Here is an 18,185-nt window from a genome sequence, read left to right on the forward strand (position 1 = left end):
AGGGGGGCGGGCGCGATTCACTCGCGGGAGCGATAATTGCGACCAGATGGGCTGCGCACTCCCGCAAGTAAATCTCCTGACGTGCACGTGTTGCCATTGAAGGCAAAGGAACGTGTGCTCCTGCTTGGCTGAAAAGCCAAACCTCTCGGAAGTGGTTGTTTTCAGGTTCGACCTTAAAATGGGAGAGAGGAAGTAGAAAGCAGTAAAAAACGGTGCAAAAACAGGAGAAAGCAGTCAGAAAATGGGGGGAGAGGAGAAAAAGCAGTAAAATAACAAGGCAAATAAAGGAGAAAGCACTCGGAAAAACAGGAGGAGGGGAAGGAAAAAGTAGGCCTGGGTGGAGCTCGTGGAATTTCACTTTGCGGAATTCTTTGTAGTTTACCGAAAAACACCGTAAAAATCCGAAGAGTTCCGCGAGAGGGCGGAGTAAAATGTGCTGCTGCCAATGCTATAAGGTCCTTGAATGCAAGGAGCATCCAGAGAAGACCCTTGCGTTAATAAAATTCGCCACTAGAGGGCACCGCACACTTACAAATACAGTTAACATGTATTATACGGAACGGGTGAGAGACTACATGCTGCATTATTTAGAAACACATATCCTGGCCTCCTTCATGTAATAATGATGAGTCTGACCCACAATACCTACTGGATAAATGTGTCGCTGTATGCATATTTATTTCTCATGCCCAAATCAAAACCTCAACACTGCGCATAACATCCTAAAGAATTGCAGTCAAGTCTTTGAAGATGCATTGAAACACTACACATTGTTGTCGTTGAACAATGGGGTTTACTAAAATGCCAACGGCATTATTACACAAGTCCACAGACTTTCCTATACTTCCCCATACATTACAGAGGAAAAAACCCTGAATGTGAGCCAAACCTTGGTAACATTAGCACATTGCAAATAAGCGTGGCTGCACATTTCTAAAGCCCCACAAGCATGAGCAGGGGGAGCCTTGGACTGACATGAAATTGGACATTAGTTACCCAGGCGTAGATGTCAAAGAAGGAAGGAGCTCAGACCGCAACCTCAGCAACGTTCACCGCTAGTATGACCCTGACTGCACGTTGTGAATTCTCAGCCAAATGCATGCTGTCTTGGTACCGTAATCTCTGTACTTCTGGGTCGAATGACACCAATCCCATGATTGATCATATTCTGGGAGGGACTAGTAATGTGTAAAATGGCAAAGGAATCTCATTTACTGGTGCCGTGCTCATGAGAAACATCTAGCAGTACAAAGCATGACGCTTTGTGCACGGATCACTCACTAAAAGAACAAGCATTGGGAATGCAATAGGCCTCGCCTTTAAGTTAAAGCTATTTGCTTTGCGAATGATATTGTATTTTAGCTATATCTTATTGAGTGTTTGTATGTGATATATTGTGCCTTTATGTTGGTTGAATTGTACTTGTTATGTGTGTAGTAGTTTAACGCGTAGTGTTAGAAGGAGAAGAGCAGTGTTTAAGATTTGGGACGGAAAGTGAGTAGAAGAATAGATAAGGGTTAAGGAAGTATAGTGAGGAGGAGAGTAGCATGAGGCTGAAGAAAGGGGAGAATAGTATGAGGGAGAAGGAAGAAAGCGTGGAAGAGATTAGCATGATTTTGAAGGAAGGAAAGTGTGGAGAGCAGTATGAGACATAAGGAAGGAGAGAGGAGTAGAAGAGTAGTATGAGGGATATGAAAGGAGTGTGAGAAGTAGAAGAGTAGTGCGAGGTAACAAGAAGGTAAGATTATTTGCTTAGTATTAGGCATAGGGAAGTAGATTGGTGTGGAAGAGCAGTGTGACGGAGATTGTAGAAGGAGGAGGAGAAGAGTAGTGTGATGCAGAAGGACTGAGAGTGATGAGGATAAGAACAGTGTTAGGCAGAAGACTGGAGAGTGTTGCGGAGAAGAGCAGTGTGTGCTAGGAGGTTTGTGAGTGTGCATGAAAGTAGTATGAGGCATATGGATGTAGTTGTGTTGGTAGTTTGTGTTGGTAGTGTTGTGTTGCCGGTGTTGGTGGTGGTGGCTTTTTCATTTGTGCTCCTCTGACGTAAAAGACCAAAACTCTGGAAAGGAAGCTCTTGTATAGAGCACCCTCAATGCCAGCTACACTCTAAATTTGATCACCTCAAATGTCTGCTTTTCTATCAAAGTTTTTAAGCATAGGATTAGCACAGTGCTATCCACGCTGCGCTGCCTTCCACCTAAACTTGAGAACTACCCTGAGTTCTCTGCTTCTTAATATATATATATATATATATATATATATATATACATATCGCGAAGATTGTCACTCCTAGGCATGAAAATGCCAAAGTATCAAGCAACAAAGAGTCGACCCAAAAGTGCTGGTGCAAGGTGATTTAATTAAGTGAAGCCAGCGCTGCCGCCATGACGCGTTTCGCCTCCGAGGAGGCTTGATCACATGACAAGCTGCATAACAGTGAGCAGGGCATTTAAAGTGACAGTGCATTACGGTGTGTCATAAAAATGGAAGAGATACTATACATTATAACGCTGCATTAGTACAATTGATCGAGAGTGCCCATAGAACACTTAATTTTTACCGATAAAATTGCACAATAAATAAAATCATATATACAGATTTCATAAATATAAGGGCATATTTACAGGGCACAAAATGGTAGAAAACGGCACAACAATATATAAACATGATAATTAATTCTATCTATGTACATTATGAGCACCAGCTCATTATTGTGTGTTAAGCCCAAATTTTCTGAAAGTAAATTGCTCATATGTTAATCAGCAGCATTAATCCAAAACATCATGACACAAAAATCATGCACAATCTGAATAAAACCCAAGTGGGCGAGTCACAATGTCTACCTGAAACAGAAAAAGTGCTTAAAGTGATAGTGCAAATTTGGCATTAAAGTGCAAATAGTTTAACAAAAAATTCCAGATTTTGAATTGAGTACTAATTATTGTAAAACGAATAACAAAATAATATTTGTTAAAAAGTAATTCATCAATATATACAAATCGGAAACGTCATGTGGGGAACATCAGTTATCTAATATATCCGGACAGGTCTTACAGGCATACTGATTAATCCTACAGACAGGTATAGAGATCTTCCCTGTCGTTAAGGCCATTAGGATTTTTGGTGTTAAGCTCCAAAATGTATCTTGTCTCAAGGAGACGGAGTTTGGCCTCACGGTCACCTCCTCTCCTTGACGCCTCGACACAATCAATTATGAAAAATTGGAGTTTATCAGGAATGCCCAGATGTTTATCCTCAAAATGCCTGGCAACCGGATAGTTATGATCATGCCCAGTTATTGCACGTATGTGTTGGAGTATCCGTTTGTGGGCGGGCAGTTTAGTGCTGCCCACATATTGAAGCCCACACGGACACTCCAACACATAGATGGCATAATCAGTTTTACAAGTGAGCCACTTGGAGATAGCAGTAGGATGTTCATGAAAGGGACTTTTAAAATGGGTCCTATTGCTGCCATAGCGGCAGGCTTTGCACTGAGGACATACCTTGAAGCCCTTCTTCAATGCTGACCAAGTTGTAGAGGTCTTAGGCTCCAAGGTATTACTAACTAGAGCCTTGGACATAGAGGGGGATCTTCTGAATGTTAGTACTGGCTTAGTATCTATTTTGTGACCAATTACTGGGTCACTGCGAACCAGATTCCAGTTGTTATTCATAATTTTACGAAGAGCCCCATGTTGACGATTAAATGTCAAAATAAGTCGTGGGGAGCTGATTTGCCCATCCCCTGCCAAGGAAACATCCAAATTGGTGTTGCTAGTTTTGGGAATCAGTGCCTCCTGTCTGCTCACTGAATTGGAGCATCTGATCGCTTTCATGAGATTTTCAGTAGAATAGCCCCTCGCGAGGAAACGTGCTTTGCATGCCTCCTGTGCAGCCGCACACTCGGCATCCGTACTGCAAATTCTCCTGATTCGGAGCATCTCTCCAAAAGGAATGCTCCGAATCAGGTGAGCCGGATGTTGGCTATTAGAGTGCAGAATGGTATTTCCCGCACTGGGCTTCCTGTATAGTCTCGTATTGAGGGTACTATCCTCCACAAACATCTCGACATCCAAAAAGCAAATGGAATCAGAACTTAAGTTTACAGTAAAATTGAGATTGACAGTATTCAAATTAATCAAATCAACAAAAGCCTTGGCACTATCTTGACTACCCCTCCAGATAACAAAAATATCATCACTGTAACGCAAATATAAAACAATGTTGTTAGAGATAAAATCATGGTGTTGGCTGACTAGGACCTGCTCCTCCCACAGCCCAACGTGTAAACACGCGTAGCTGGGTGAGAAGCAGGCCCCCATCGCCACACCAATGACCTGATGATAAATTGCGCCATTGAAGATAAAAAAGTTTTGTTCGAGGCACATTTTGGTCATTTCCACTAGCATCTTGTTATGTGCCGTCGGTTGAGGTAAGTCTTTGTTTAGATAATAGTCTAAGGCCTTGAGTCCATCGCCATGTCGGATCGAAGTATACAGGGATGTAACATCCAATGTCATGAGTACCATGTTCTCTTCCCAAACAAAATATTCATTCTTGCTCAAAAAGTCAAAAGAATCCCTAACATAGGATTTGAGATTCTTGACATGGCTCTGTAAAAAGAAGTCTATGTACTTTGAAACGTGTTCCATATATATATATATATATATATATATATATATATATATATATATATATATATATATATATATATATATATATATATATATATATATATATGAGCAAGGCGGTTACCCGCCGAAACGCGTAGGGTTTCTTTTGTGGCTTATGGTCTATGAATAAAATCTAACATGACGAGACAGACGGAGTATTGATCTTCATTACCTGTGTGGAGTGCGGGGTACTGGTAAAGTACGTGGATGTGCATATATATATATATATATATACACATATATATATATATATATATATATATATATATCAAACTCCAACTTTCCTCTCAGTGCCTACTGCACGGAAAAGTTCGCGGACAACCCAAATCAGCACTCAAGGCAAAGATATAAGGTACGCTTCTTTTTATTGCATAAGGTGGGTAAAAGTCATCAGACGCGTTTCGGGCACGTCCGTGCCCTTGCTCACTGATAAATTACTGAGCAAACAACAATCATTTAAACTAGGCAGGTTGGCGCCAAAAGTTTTTTTCAAGCCAACTAAACATGGTAGTAGGACTATCGCGACTCATGAGACACTTAGCTCAAACACTTTTGAGCGCCATTTTGTAGTAGTAAAAACATATAGATGAATCAAGTGTCATACATCTAAACAGTCGACATAAATGTAGCAATATACAATTTACATTCACGGTGGGGAGTATATTTAGTGACTATCATTGTACAAATTAATAAAGCTCCAATGCCTTAATACATATATACGCCCCCCAGTCTGTCGACATATTCAAATACGAAAAATGTATTTATGCTATTGTTATACATGTTTACAGGGCACAAATGCCATCAATCATCCATACGTTTAAAATCTCTAGCTATACCGTTTGTCTGTCGGGCTTACACTGCCTATCTTGCATAAACCTAGACATATCTACGTTTGTGTGAATGGGCCTCAAAATTACCAATCTCGGGCATGTGTTGTGGTCAGAACCTCAGGGTTGCCAGCAAGACATACATTCATATAAATTTTCTATCAGATACCCCCATATTGTTCGAAGTAGATATTCGCAAAAGAGCGGGCCTGGTATGGAGCATAGTGGCTAGTTTACAATTATAAATTAGACGAATTTATGATTCACTTTTAATCGTAAAGCCCGAATGTAAAAAGCCCCCTATGTCTACAAAGGCATACTCATGTATTAGACCACTGTACAACACACCTGGCAAAACAGTTTGTCTCATTAACTCGCTAGTTAGTCCTATATTCTATACACAGCCTATACACAGTATGAATGATTAAGTTGCTCGGGTGCTTAGGAAGTGAATAAATTGATGAACATATAGTGCTCTTGCTTCATTAGTGACAAAGAAGAAAAAAGGAGAAAAAAGGAAAAAGATGTGATAAGTGCAAATTTGTGCGAAGTGTTAACCTTCCTTCTTTCTATGTCTACAACCGGAAGTAGGATTTCTATGTTAGGCCAACTCATAATTAAATGTGCAAACAGACATTCTCAGATGGTTTTGACACTCCAATATTAATACCTTACAAGGCTCAGAAAACTGGAATTGAAACAGTTACCCCTATACATCAGCATATCATAAGAAGTTACTGAGGTCCTCCCCCATATTGAGCCCCCCCGGACTTTTGCTGTTAAGTAACACTATGTAGCGCGATTCAAGCTGACGCAGTCTTTTTTCAAAATCGCCTCCCCTCTTATTGGGGATTACAGCGTCTATGACAAAATATGTCAAATCAGCCAAGTTCTTGTTATGAACAGCTTGAAAATGCCGAGCCACTGGGTAACTTTGATCGGCATGAACTATAGCACGTAAGTGCTGCAGAATGCGCTGATGCACTGGCAACTTCGTGCTACCCACATATTGTAGCTTACAGCTACATGTTAGTACGTACACTGCTAATTCTGTGCGGCATGTGTAGTGGCCTTTGATAAAAATGGGGTTGACCTCAAAAGGGGTAGTGTAACTTCTAGTGCTCACTCCAAATTTACATGCTCTGCATGAGCTGCATCGGAAGAAACCTTTGCGGGGACAGAGCCAATCTTTGGCTTTGCTGATCTCGGGGTTGTTACTCACAAGGTCATTGCTCATGGTGTAGGCTCTCCTGAAGGTAACAGTAGGGACTTTTGGCATGATGTCTCGCAAAACTACATCTGTCAGGATGATAGGCCATTGTTGCTTTACAATTTTGGTTATCTGCTTAGCTTGGCGGCTATAGCTAGTGATAAGCCTAACAATTTTGTCTTGCTCTGTTGGTGTCTTGGCATGCCTATTTGGATCAAGTAAATCTTCCCTAAACATTGCATTTGCTTTTTTTAGCGCTGTGTCTAACAATGTGGGTTTAAATCCGCGTCTAATCAGTCTGGTTTTGGCTTCCATTTGGCATCTGTCTCTGCTCTCTGTACTGCTGCATGCTCTATTTATCCTTAAGAACTCCCCATAAGGGATGCTTCTAATCGTGTGCTGAGGGTGGAAACTTGTGGCATGCAAGATAGAGTTGCCTGCTGTCGCTTTTCTATACAGGCTCGTTGATATGGTGTTATCTTTAATCTCTATCTTAACATCTAGAAAGCTTGCTTCAGTATGACTGATATCCGCTGTAAACTTAAGGTTTAGGTTATTCGCATTGATCGCCTGAACAAATTTAGTAGCTGTTTCTTTTGTCCCTTTCCAGATAATACAAATATCATCGATATACCTCCAGTATTTATGTACATTGTTGTTCCAGAATTCCCCATGTTCAACCATGAGGACGTGTTCCTCCCACCAGCCCACATGGAGCCCCTCTACCATATGGCTCCCTCCTTTCCCGCAAAGGCGCTGCTGCTTGTGGTCGCGTTACTCCTGCAGTTGAGCCCAACTGCTATAAAATACATATATATATATATATATATATATATATATATATATATATATATATATATATATATATATATATGGCATTCATTTTCCCAAGTTCGAACAGGACATGAGACGATTTATTTGGCATGGGACGAGCAGCAGGGTAGGCTAACTAAACTACCGAGCTCGGGGGCCTTTCTATACCCAATATTGAGCAATACTACTTTACTGCACAGCTTCAATGGGTGGCTTGATGGCTAGGTTCATGATATTTAGAAGACACTGCCAAACAAGAGCCGGGATTCACTCATCCCCAGATAGTAACGCTACTCCATCCAGGAAGAATGGGCACATCACCTACCAATTACTAGTAATGGTGGCCTACAATATTTTTCGTCGGAGCCTGCGAATTACGCAGCTGGTCACCCCTTATGCGCCGTCCCTACCCATACTTGGCACGCCTAGACGGCGTCAGACAATCACTGGCGCAGAGCTTTCCCAATGGGAGGGAGCGGGAGTACAAACCTTAGGTGACCTATACAGGGATAATCAGCTGCTGCAATTTAAAGAGCTCACGGAAGAATCCGACTTGCTGCAAGGCCAGTTCTTACTGTACGCCGCAGTGACACACACGTTACGCACAATGGCGACAGGGTGGGATGCAATATTGGCAGATTTTCGCGCAGCATGGTAGAGCTACTCCGAAACAATAAATAGCGCAGCTGTTAGAGAAGAAATGTAAATCTGCAAAATATAGTAGAGCAGGGAAAGCATGGGCGTACGAGTCGCAGTCAGCAGATCCTATACATGGGACTCTAGATGTGGTGTGCCCCCACACGCTTATCCAAGCTACATGTCGACTATTCAAGGAACAAGTGTGGAGACAGGTGAATATAATGAGAATAATTGATAGTGGTATTAAATAGACAAAAATAGCCACAGCAAAAATGTGTACATGAAGGTGAGGCAGGCGAAGTACAATGGCGATGCATAATTGTTGATGTGGCATGTTTTGTTGGTCACTCAAGAGCAGGAGGTAGGGTAAATGCACAGATTTTTTTGTTAAATTAATGTTATGTTGCATAATGTTCATGTTTAAATTGGAAGGTCATCACCATTACTGTAAGCACACTGAACATGTCTGAGATAATTACTCATGATATGCTGCAACGCAGGCAGACATGAATGAATTTATATGTGTACAATGTCACTGATTGTTTGATGTATGACCAGATATGTGTAAAACCAGAAATTCAAAAAAACAAATTTAAACAAAAAAATAGGGTGTTAATTTTCCCCATACCTACCACAAGGTTCTACAGTTCAGAAGAATAGATCACTAGTCACACCAAAAGTTTAATTCGCTACAACATGGCAGAAGAGAATTCCCTTTCCTTCACCAATAAGATGGTAGAAACTTTCCTAGCTGGCAACCCCAACCACAACGATCCATCAATAAACCAAGGGACATAAGCAATGTAGATCAGTGGCAAGCTCTTTAAACTTTAAAGAGGAACCAGATCAAAACAATCGTACCTGCGGTTAAAATGACGCAATATTTAGAGAAGGGAGTTGACCATCAGGGTCTTATAACCACCAACCAACTTAGAAACGTTCCTGAAAATGTGATCTTTAGGAACAATTGTTCCTACATTTCCTGGAAGTGCAAAATGGATTGGTTAATATTGATAGACCTCTGGCACCATGCTAACGGAAATTGCAGAAATGCAAGCCATACTCAAATCAATGGTACAAATCGCAATTTATAGGGAAATATGTAGGGCATAAACAGTGAATTGGCTGTGTTAAAGGAATTTCTAAGAAATATAATACTGACAAAACTGGAAAAGATGCAGTCAAATTCACCCATATATCCATTCACCCTTGTGTCAAAGAGGACTAATATATGCATGCAGAAGCTGAAAGATCTAAAGGCAACAATAGAGAAGGTCCAGGCCACTGGACATTTACATCTAGTGAAGAAAGCACGTTTGATAAAGGTCCCAGTAGGAGACCACTATTTGACCTGAACAAATGTCTCCCATTATAACATTTCATTCTCAATCCAGGCTTTTTTTTAGAAAGGATACTAAGATTACATTACTTTTTCAATACTGTTCTATAAGAAGTGAAGACAACAGACTGGATTTAAATGTAAATCACAGTTCATGCCACCCTCAAATAAAATCCTTCATCAATTTGTTACATTGAATAAGCAGTTCAAACAGACTTGGAGTAGACCGAACCAGACAAAAAGAGGAATTTTGATAACCTCTCAGGATGTGAAGGAAGAATTCAGAATGAATCTCCACCTCGTGCAGACCAAGATTGCCCGCCCTTTATACGTCACAAATACATCACATATACTTAACAGGTACATGAAATGAATGTGCACTTGGTACATGTTTCTTATGTGGTTTAATGAATTACGTAAGTGTATTCACTGTGGAATTTGAGAATATACTCACATTGTGTTTAAATTGAATATAGTTCCAAGCCATACTGACACATCATTATTTTAAAGGGTTTACTGAATGTTACATGTAATGTGAATCCAATGGACTAGAACTTATATTCATTTGTGTTTAAATGTGCACACGCATATTAATTGTGTACCCTTGAGTTAATGCTTTAATTTGTCCTCAGTGGGCCTACATTTCACCATGCTGCATAAATACTGTTTTTCCATTTTCTGCTAACATACATTTCTTGCAGGTATTCAAATTAATTGTTAGTTGTAGAATAGAACAAACAAAATATAGTTGATTGGGACCAAGGGGAATTTTAAAGACCATACTCCAACATGTTCCCTAAACATATATCACTAACAATATATTGGAGGGTCTAGCGCACAGTGTGTTCTCACAGTGGACCCAAAAGAAACAGCTTCAAACCAAATGTACCAAAGAAAAAAGAGTCATCCCTACAGTGATCAAGGAGGGATGCCCATCAGTCACCACACGGAACCGCCCTTCATCATTTGGGATTCCACCAAGGCCACTGCTGGGATAGCCCATCAAACTGTCACGGTCGGGGGTCCTGATGTTAGGAGGAACTCCACCGCCGGGCAGTAGGGTCTATCGGGGTCTTGCTTCTCAAGTTATGAGGATGTAAATATCAAACCCTGGGGGACTGATGTTGCAGTGCTCAAAAAGTGTAAAAAAATGACCAAAACTAGTGAGTGGGTGTAAAATAGGATAGGGGGGTACTTATAACTTTATTCTGGTGTTACCCTACCTTCCAACAATGGAAACTATTCCCCGATGTTGCAGTCTGTAACTTGGGAAGATGGACAGAAACAATGGACCCCTATTGAGAGGTTGAAAGGGGGTGTTTCCTAGAGGAGTTTGCGTGTTATAATGTAGTGTTCAGGAGTCCTAACTTTACTACTATTAAATTGAGAAAAATCCTAATTTTAGGACTTACGGTATTCACAGAATGCATTTAGGAGTCCTAAAGTTAGGAGTCCTAACTTTACTACTACTAAATTGATAAAAATCCTAATTTGAAGACTTTCGGTATTCACAGAAGGCATTTAGGAGTCCTAAAGTTAAGAGTCCTAACTTTACTACTACTAAATTGAGAAAAATCCTAATTTTAAGACTTACGGTATTCACAGAATGCATTTAGGAGTCCTAAAGTTAGGAGTCCTAACTTCTGTGAATACCGAAATGAGTAAGTGTCTTCTGTGAATACCAAAATGAGTAAGTGCCTTCTGTGAATACGAAAATGGTAGTAAGTTTAGGATTTTGTCTTAAGTTAGTTCTGTGATTCGGGCCCAAAATTCCTATAGATCGAGCAGAGGTAAACACGGAACTCCAACCAACGCGGTCCTTCCCGGCCAATGGAATCTTGGGAGTTGTAGTCCCGCATCCTGAAAGCGGGGGTATTCCTGTGCAAAATACTTATGAAACGCCTCCCCAAAGTGGTGTAATTGTAAGTACAGGGGCCCAAGAGGCTTGTCATAATGGTCTGGCTGATCTTAATTGTAATGCAAAGGAGCTAGAAGGGGGATACAAATTTTACTCATTATCCGAACATAGTGGCTCATCAGAGGATGAAGAGCCGGATAAGGATTGGACAGATGATGATGGCGAGTTTGGCAACTGGCGCACTTATGAAGTAATAAAGGAAGAAGTCTCGCCCCGTGGCCTCCGTACAGTACGAAAAGCTATGAAAGATCAAGGGGCCCTTTTGCCAAACACGAACCCGGGATCACTAGTCTGGGATTACTCCTTCTCCACGCAGCCTGGTTCTGAGGGTAATCCAATAGCCTCGGGGGGAGGTAGTGTGATCAATCCTTCTGAGTTGCCCCCAGGAGAGATGACACTCTCAGTTATTTATCAGACTATCATGGCCCATCGCAAAGAGTCTCGTCAGGAGAGTGCTAGAACACAGGGTGCATGTCGGAGGATGCAAAATTTGATTCGTAGAGTGGCAAAGACATGCTCTGATATCGCTACCAGAATTGTCGAAGCCGAGGAGAGGATCTCCACTTTGGAGGACGATCTGGTAACTCAGAAGGGTATCACAGATCTTATTAAAACACAAAGAGATGACATGCTTTGGAAATGGACGGACCTCGAAAACAGGGCCAGGAGGAATAACCTCAGGATTTTGGGGGTTCCAGAAGGTCGTGAAGGCTCGTACATTAGACAGTTTGTCGCGGAACTCTTCTCCGAAGCTTTTCCAGATGTAAAGCAATGGGATTGGCAACTGGAAGTGCAACGTGCACATCGTTTTCTGTTTAGGAAAAGGCAGAAGTCTGGCAAGTCTAGTGATAAGCCCCGGGCAATATTAATCTGCCTGAACAATTTCTTGGCTAGAGAGAAGATCTATGACCTAGTTAGGCCAGATAGGAAGAGGTTAGGGAAAGACTGCAAGTTTTTTGTTAGGCCAGACTTTTGTCCGGTGACAGTGGAGCGGAGGTGGCAGCTCCGCCAGTTAATAGCACCATTTCAGGCAGAGGGTGCCCAAGCATTCTTGCTCTTTCCCTCTAAACTGAAAATAATTCACCAGGGCCAGACCAGATTTTTTCTTCTGAAGTTCAGGTGAAGGAGTTTTTGAATTCTATATAGTTAGCAATGTTTGATTTTCCTCTTTGCTTCTCTTTTCCAGGAGCCTCGATGCTCTAAAATGGGGTATGATCCGATTGCCCGGGTGTATTAGGTTCTTTTCTTTTTTTTCTTTTTTGGATTGCAATTGGCTCAAATCTTTGGGTGTTCCTGACAATCGGGGGAAGGATCTAGGGGAGAGCAGGGGAAACCAGCTAATTCCATCACAAGGACCTAGGTCCTGCTGCCTTATAAGGGGGGTGAAGGAGTGGGGGGGTTTTGGTTTTGACGGGTGGGGGAGGCAGAGGGGAGCAAGGGGGAGGGGTGGTGGGGTGGGGGGTCACTAAAAGTGCGAGTTTAGGGGGGCGTGGCTAGCAGCCGAACATGGCGGCAGCTTAACAGTGAGGCTCCAGGAGTGAGGCGGCATCCCTCGGCAATCCTGCATGTATATCCGATAAAATAATTACTCCGAAGGGGCGAACCGGGTCGAGAACCGAGTGGTGCCCAGCAGGGAAAGTATAAACGCCGTAGGACACCAGGAAATGCTGTAGTGAAACCGTACACGGTGAGTCCTGGAAGCGGCTGCAAGCAGCGGACTGTCCCAAAGTAACTGGCCGGGTGGAAGTAGAGGTGCAGTGGGACCCCGGCGCCGTAAGCCAGCGCAGGAAGCGAAAACACAAGTGAGACTGGCAACGGAGGGGAACAAGCACCATCTGCCGCCGACCGGAAGATCAGTGGAGGAGGCTGACATCAACGGGGGCCCGTCAGGCAGCAAAGAAGCGGCGACATGGCTCGGAGGCTCCGGGAACAGAGTGGGAGTGCTGCGCGACCCACACCGGCATCGGGAAAAGATCCAGCGGGAGGTCGGTGATCGACAGGGGGGAGCGGCAACGCTGTTACCCCCCCCCGCACGGCAATTCGGAGAAGGCAGCAGGGAGGGGGTGCACGGCGCGACCTGTGGCGTCTTAGCAGAGGAGGAAGGCGGGGGACCGCCGCATTAATAGGCCCGGCAGACTCGGAGCGGGACGCTTGACTACCGGTTCGCCAGCACTGAGGGCCCGATCTCCCATCCGATTCCAGGTGAAACAGCATTGGGCAGAAACGTGCCGATAGCGGGACAGTGGGGACGTGCGGTCACACCTGGACAACAACCTGAAAAGTGGGAAGGAAACAGCGAGGGCCTGCAGTGAGGAGTTAAGGGGCCTGGGAATCTTAGCCGCGTGCTCCGCCTGAAGGATGGTGAATAACCGACTGGGGCTGCGCCGCGTCGCGGTGGGGTCTGGAGAGGAGGCACGGGCAGAGGCGGCCATTGTGGATGGCGATCTGGTCGGTTGAGAGCACTATAGCGCGAGGGCGTTACTGGTGGCCCCACATCAAAAGGACACAGCAATACTGGAGCCTTTCCCCCCCCCACGAGACCGTGGGGGAGACATTGGTGAGAGCGTTACCACCGCATCAACGCAGCACGCGAGGAGGCGCGCTCCCTGTGAACCCTGCCCATGTCCCATAGTACCTGCTCGCCCCACATCTAGCACTGGCAAGCAAGGGACTTCGAACGACCCGGAGGTTGCGGTCGGAGAAGAGGATAGGTGGATCGCAGGAGGATCCTCAGGACACGGCGAACGCACAGCGCGGGGGCGAGGCGGACTCAGAAACGAACATGACGGGCAGGGGCTCTAAACACAACTCAACCCAGTCCAAACTCGACAAGTTCGCCTACGATAGAAACAACCCTCCCCAGGCGGAACCCCGCAACTCCACGGGGAAGACACCAGAAAGAGAAGGGGCGAAAAAAGCAACGCTAGAAGATGTGATGTGTGCCCTGGCACAGGTACAAGCTACAGTGGGAACCACGGCCACAGAGGTCACCCTGATCAGAGCAGACTTCCAAAAAATGAATGAGAGAGTGAAACAAGTGGAGGTGGTGACGAAATCCTTAGTGGAGGACGTGTCGGAACTGCAAGTGGCAATGGAGAAGATGGTGGCTGAAAATAAATCACTCAGGGACAAGATGGACAATCAGGAAGGGCGCTCGAGGAGGAACAACGTCCGAATACTGGGGGTTCCAGAATCAGAAGGTAAAGGCGCAATGGACCTCTATGTGGAGGAACTGATTAAGACGCACTTAAACCCCAAGGGACTCTCACACTTTTTCTCGGTGGAGAGGGCCCACAGAGTACCCGGTGGACAACCGAAACCAGGGCCCCCCCCCGAGACCGATCCTGGCGAGACTCTTTAATTTTCGCGACCGTGACGCAATTCTACAGGCAGCGAGGGCGTCTCCAGCCGTCCAGATCCAAAATTCCACAGTTGCCTTCTTCCCGGACTATACTGCTGAGGTGGCGCGCCGAAGGAGAACTTTCCTGGATGTCAAGAGGGCATTGCGGGCGAAAGAACTGTCGTACTCCATGCTGTTCCCGGCACGGCTTAGAGTGGTAGCGGAGGATAAGGTCTGGTTCTTTGAAACGCCGGAGGCGGCTCAGGACTGGTTGGAGGGTTGGAGGACCGCAGGGCAACCCCACCGCACACACAAGAATACCCGAAACCACCGAGAGAACAGTCAAGCTGGTTCGCAGTTGTCAGGCAGAGGTGGTGTAACCAGGTCACCAACGCATGGATCCCTGGGAGCGGAGTTGGTTGTAGAATCCTAAAGTCCCGGTGTTAGCTGCAGTGCTGTCCGTTGAAGAACTTTACCGAATGGGCACACTTGGACACTGGCCTGGGGAGCTCGGAGGAGGGCAGGGTTGCCGCCTGCTCCGGAGGACACTCCACCCCAGCGCGCAAGTAAACTGTTAAAGGGATGGGCTAAGCACTCTGCTATGTTGGCGAGGCTGGCGGTTGAAAGCCCGTTAAGCAGGGAGGCAGGGAGGGGGGAGGCAGGGGGGGGTTTGTTTAGAAGTTTCTGAAGTTCCACAAGTAAGGTCGGATATCGCAACTACAAACATGTACTGTTTAGGACATGCAAAAGGCGGGTGCACCCCGGAAGTACGACCCGGTTTCCACTACCTTAGGCATAGAACCGTCCATGCACGACTCCCAAATACATACAACTGAGGAGGGGTTATGTCATGGATTGTAAGAGGGTTGGGTGATAATATAAAGAGGGGATTGGTGATAAACGCGGTAAAGAGGCAGGGACCAGCTTTGGTGCTTCTCCAGGAAACACACCTCACCGGGGGTGCAACCAAGGCTCTCGATAGAAAGGGATACAGAATGGCGGTACATTCAGAATTTACCACGGGTTCAAGGGGCACGGGAATATTAGTTAAGAAATCGGCACAGTTCATTACATTAAGCACTAAGGTAGACACACAGGGATGCTTTGCTGTGCTCCAGGGGCAGTGGGAGGGGAGACTCCTGAACGTGGTGTCGGTATACATCCCCCCCAGCACTACACTTGGTCACGCTACCAGCGCTGGGTGATTTTTTACTAGACCTACCCGAAGGGGACATACTACTCGGAGGGGACTTCAATGCCACGGTGGATACCTTGGTAGATAGGTTCCCGGCGGTACCTCAGACTGGTGGTCCTTCCCGATTTCAGAGATTCTTGACCGGAATGGGTACAGTTGACGTATGGCGCCACACACACCCTTCCTCGAGGCAGTACACGTACCACTTCACAGTCCATAATAGTCTGTCACGGATCGACTATTTCTTAGCGCTGGGCGGCGGGTTGCAACACGTAGATACTGTTGACATACACCCTAGGGGGATATCAGATCATTCCCCGGTTACACTCACAATGACCACGCAGGAGAAATCACGTAGAAGAATTTACCCAATACACGCCTCATACCTCAAGGTCCCCAAGGTGCGGAAGGCACTTAAAGTGGCGACATCGCATTACTTTGCTGAGAATACTGAGTCAGTACAGTCCTCTGCTATCCTGTGGGAGGCGTACAAGGCGGTGCTAAGGGGACAGACTATAACGTCCATAACGGGCCATAAAAGAGAGCGACAGCGTGAATTGTCCGAACTGGAGCTGGCCCTGCATAACGCCACCGTGGCACATGAGGCGAGCCCTACGCCTGACACGTCCCACGCCATGCTCCTAAGGCAACAGCAATATAGGGAGCACTTGAAGCAGCAGTCAGTGACTCAGATAGTAGAGACGACCCATAGAATCTACGACATAGGAGATAAGGAAGGGAAAATGTTGGCCTTGCTAGACAAGAAAGGAGGTTCCAGGGGTATACAGCAGATTTATGATGGGCAGGGGACAGTGCACACAAGCCCCGAAGAGATAGTGGAGACCCTTGCTGATTATTTTGAGGGAGTGTACACTCCGGCCCAGGAAGTGTCAGCAGAGGTGGCCCGTGCAGCGCTAGGTCATATCCCCACTCCGACACTGACGCCGGAAGCAGTCGCGGAACTAGAGGCAGACATCACGGAGGAAGAAATACAAAGGGCTATTCATGCAGTAAAGACGGGTAAGGCATCAGGACCGAATGGTATCCCGATAGAGTGGTATCAGGCCGCGTCGGAGGGACTCAGTGGACCCTTGTTGGCTATGTACACGGACAGTCTAGAGAAGGCCGAACTTCCGTTAGATAAACGGACGGCGACCATCGTTGCGATCCCCAAGCCCGGAAGAGTGCACATCGTTTCGCCCTATCTCCCTTCTCAACGCCGAGGTTAAAATCTTGGCTAAGCTCCTTGCCACCCGGCTGATAGTGCACCTCCCACAACTTATACACCATGACCAGTCAGGCTTTATGCCACACAGGAACACCGCCCTCAACCTGCGCAGGGTGCACGGTGGGCTGGCCAGAGCGGCCTCCTTATCGGAGCAGGCGGTTATAATGGCGCTTGACGCAAAGATTGCATTTGACATGGTGGAGTGGCAATATCTATTCGAGGTCCTGGTGCACATGGGATTTGGCCCTAAATTCGCTGCTTGGGTCCGGCTACTATACACTAAACCGGTAGCGCAGGTGGTGGCTAACGGCCATATTTCTCAAACATTCCTGCTAGAACGAGGGACCCGTCAAGGCTGTCCCCTGTCGCCGCTGCTCTTTGCGATTGCACTGGAACCATTGGCGACTCTGATACGCTCTACCCCATTGCTGAAGGGGATCACCTGGACAGAGGGGTGGGAAGACCGCCTATCTCTGTACGCGGATGATATGCTGGTGTACCTGACGAAGCCGGAGAGCAGTATACCGGCGCTGCTGGCGCTGTGCGACGAACAGGGGAGAGTATCGGGATACACTCTGAATTGGGCAAAGTCGGAGATATATGTCCTACAGGGCCCGCCCCCCGCACTAGGCGATGATTGTCCCCTGAAAATGACAGGGTCCTCCTTTCGATACCTGGGTGTCCATGTCACTAAAGACTCAACGAGTTCTTTCAGAAGAACCTAACACCGCCGTTGGAACGACTGAAACAAGACGTTAAATTCTGGGCAACGCTGCCGCTGACATTGTTAGGCAGGGCGGCGCTTTACAAGATGATGTCACTGCCCCGGTTTTTGTATAACCTAGAAAAAACGCCATATCCGGTGGCACTGGGGTACTTCAGGCGGGTGTCTGCGATGATGGCCGGTCTCATGTGGAACAATCGCCCGGCACGCATAGCTCAGGCAAAATTGCACAGGGGGTGGTATGATGGAGGGATTGCGTTGCCGAACCTGCAA

Source organism: Lissotriton helveticus, chromosome 3_1 (assembly GCF_964261635.1).
Source record: "Lissotriton helveticus chromosome 3_1, aLisHel1.1, whole genome shotgun sequence".
NCBI classification, from domain to species: Eukaryota; Metazoa; Chordata; class Amphibia; order Caudata; family Salamandridae; genus Lissotriton; species Lissotriton helveticus.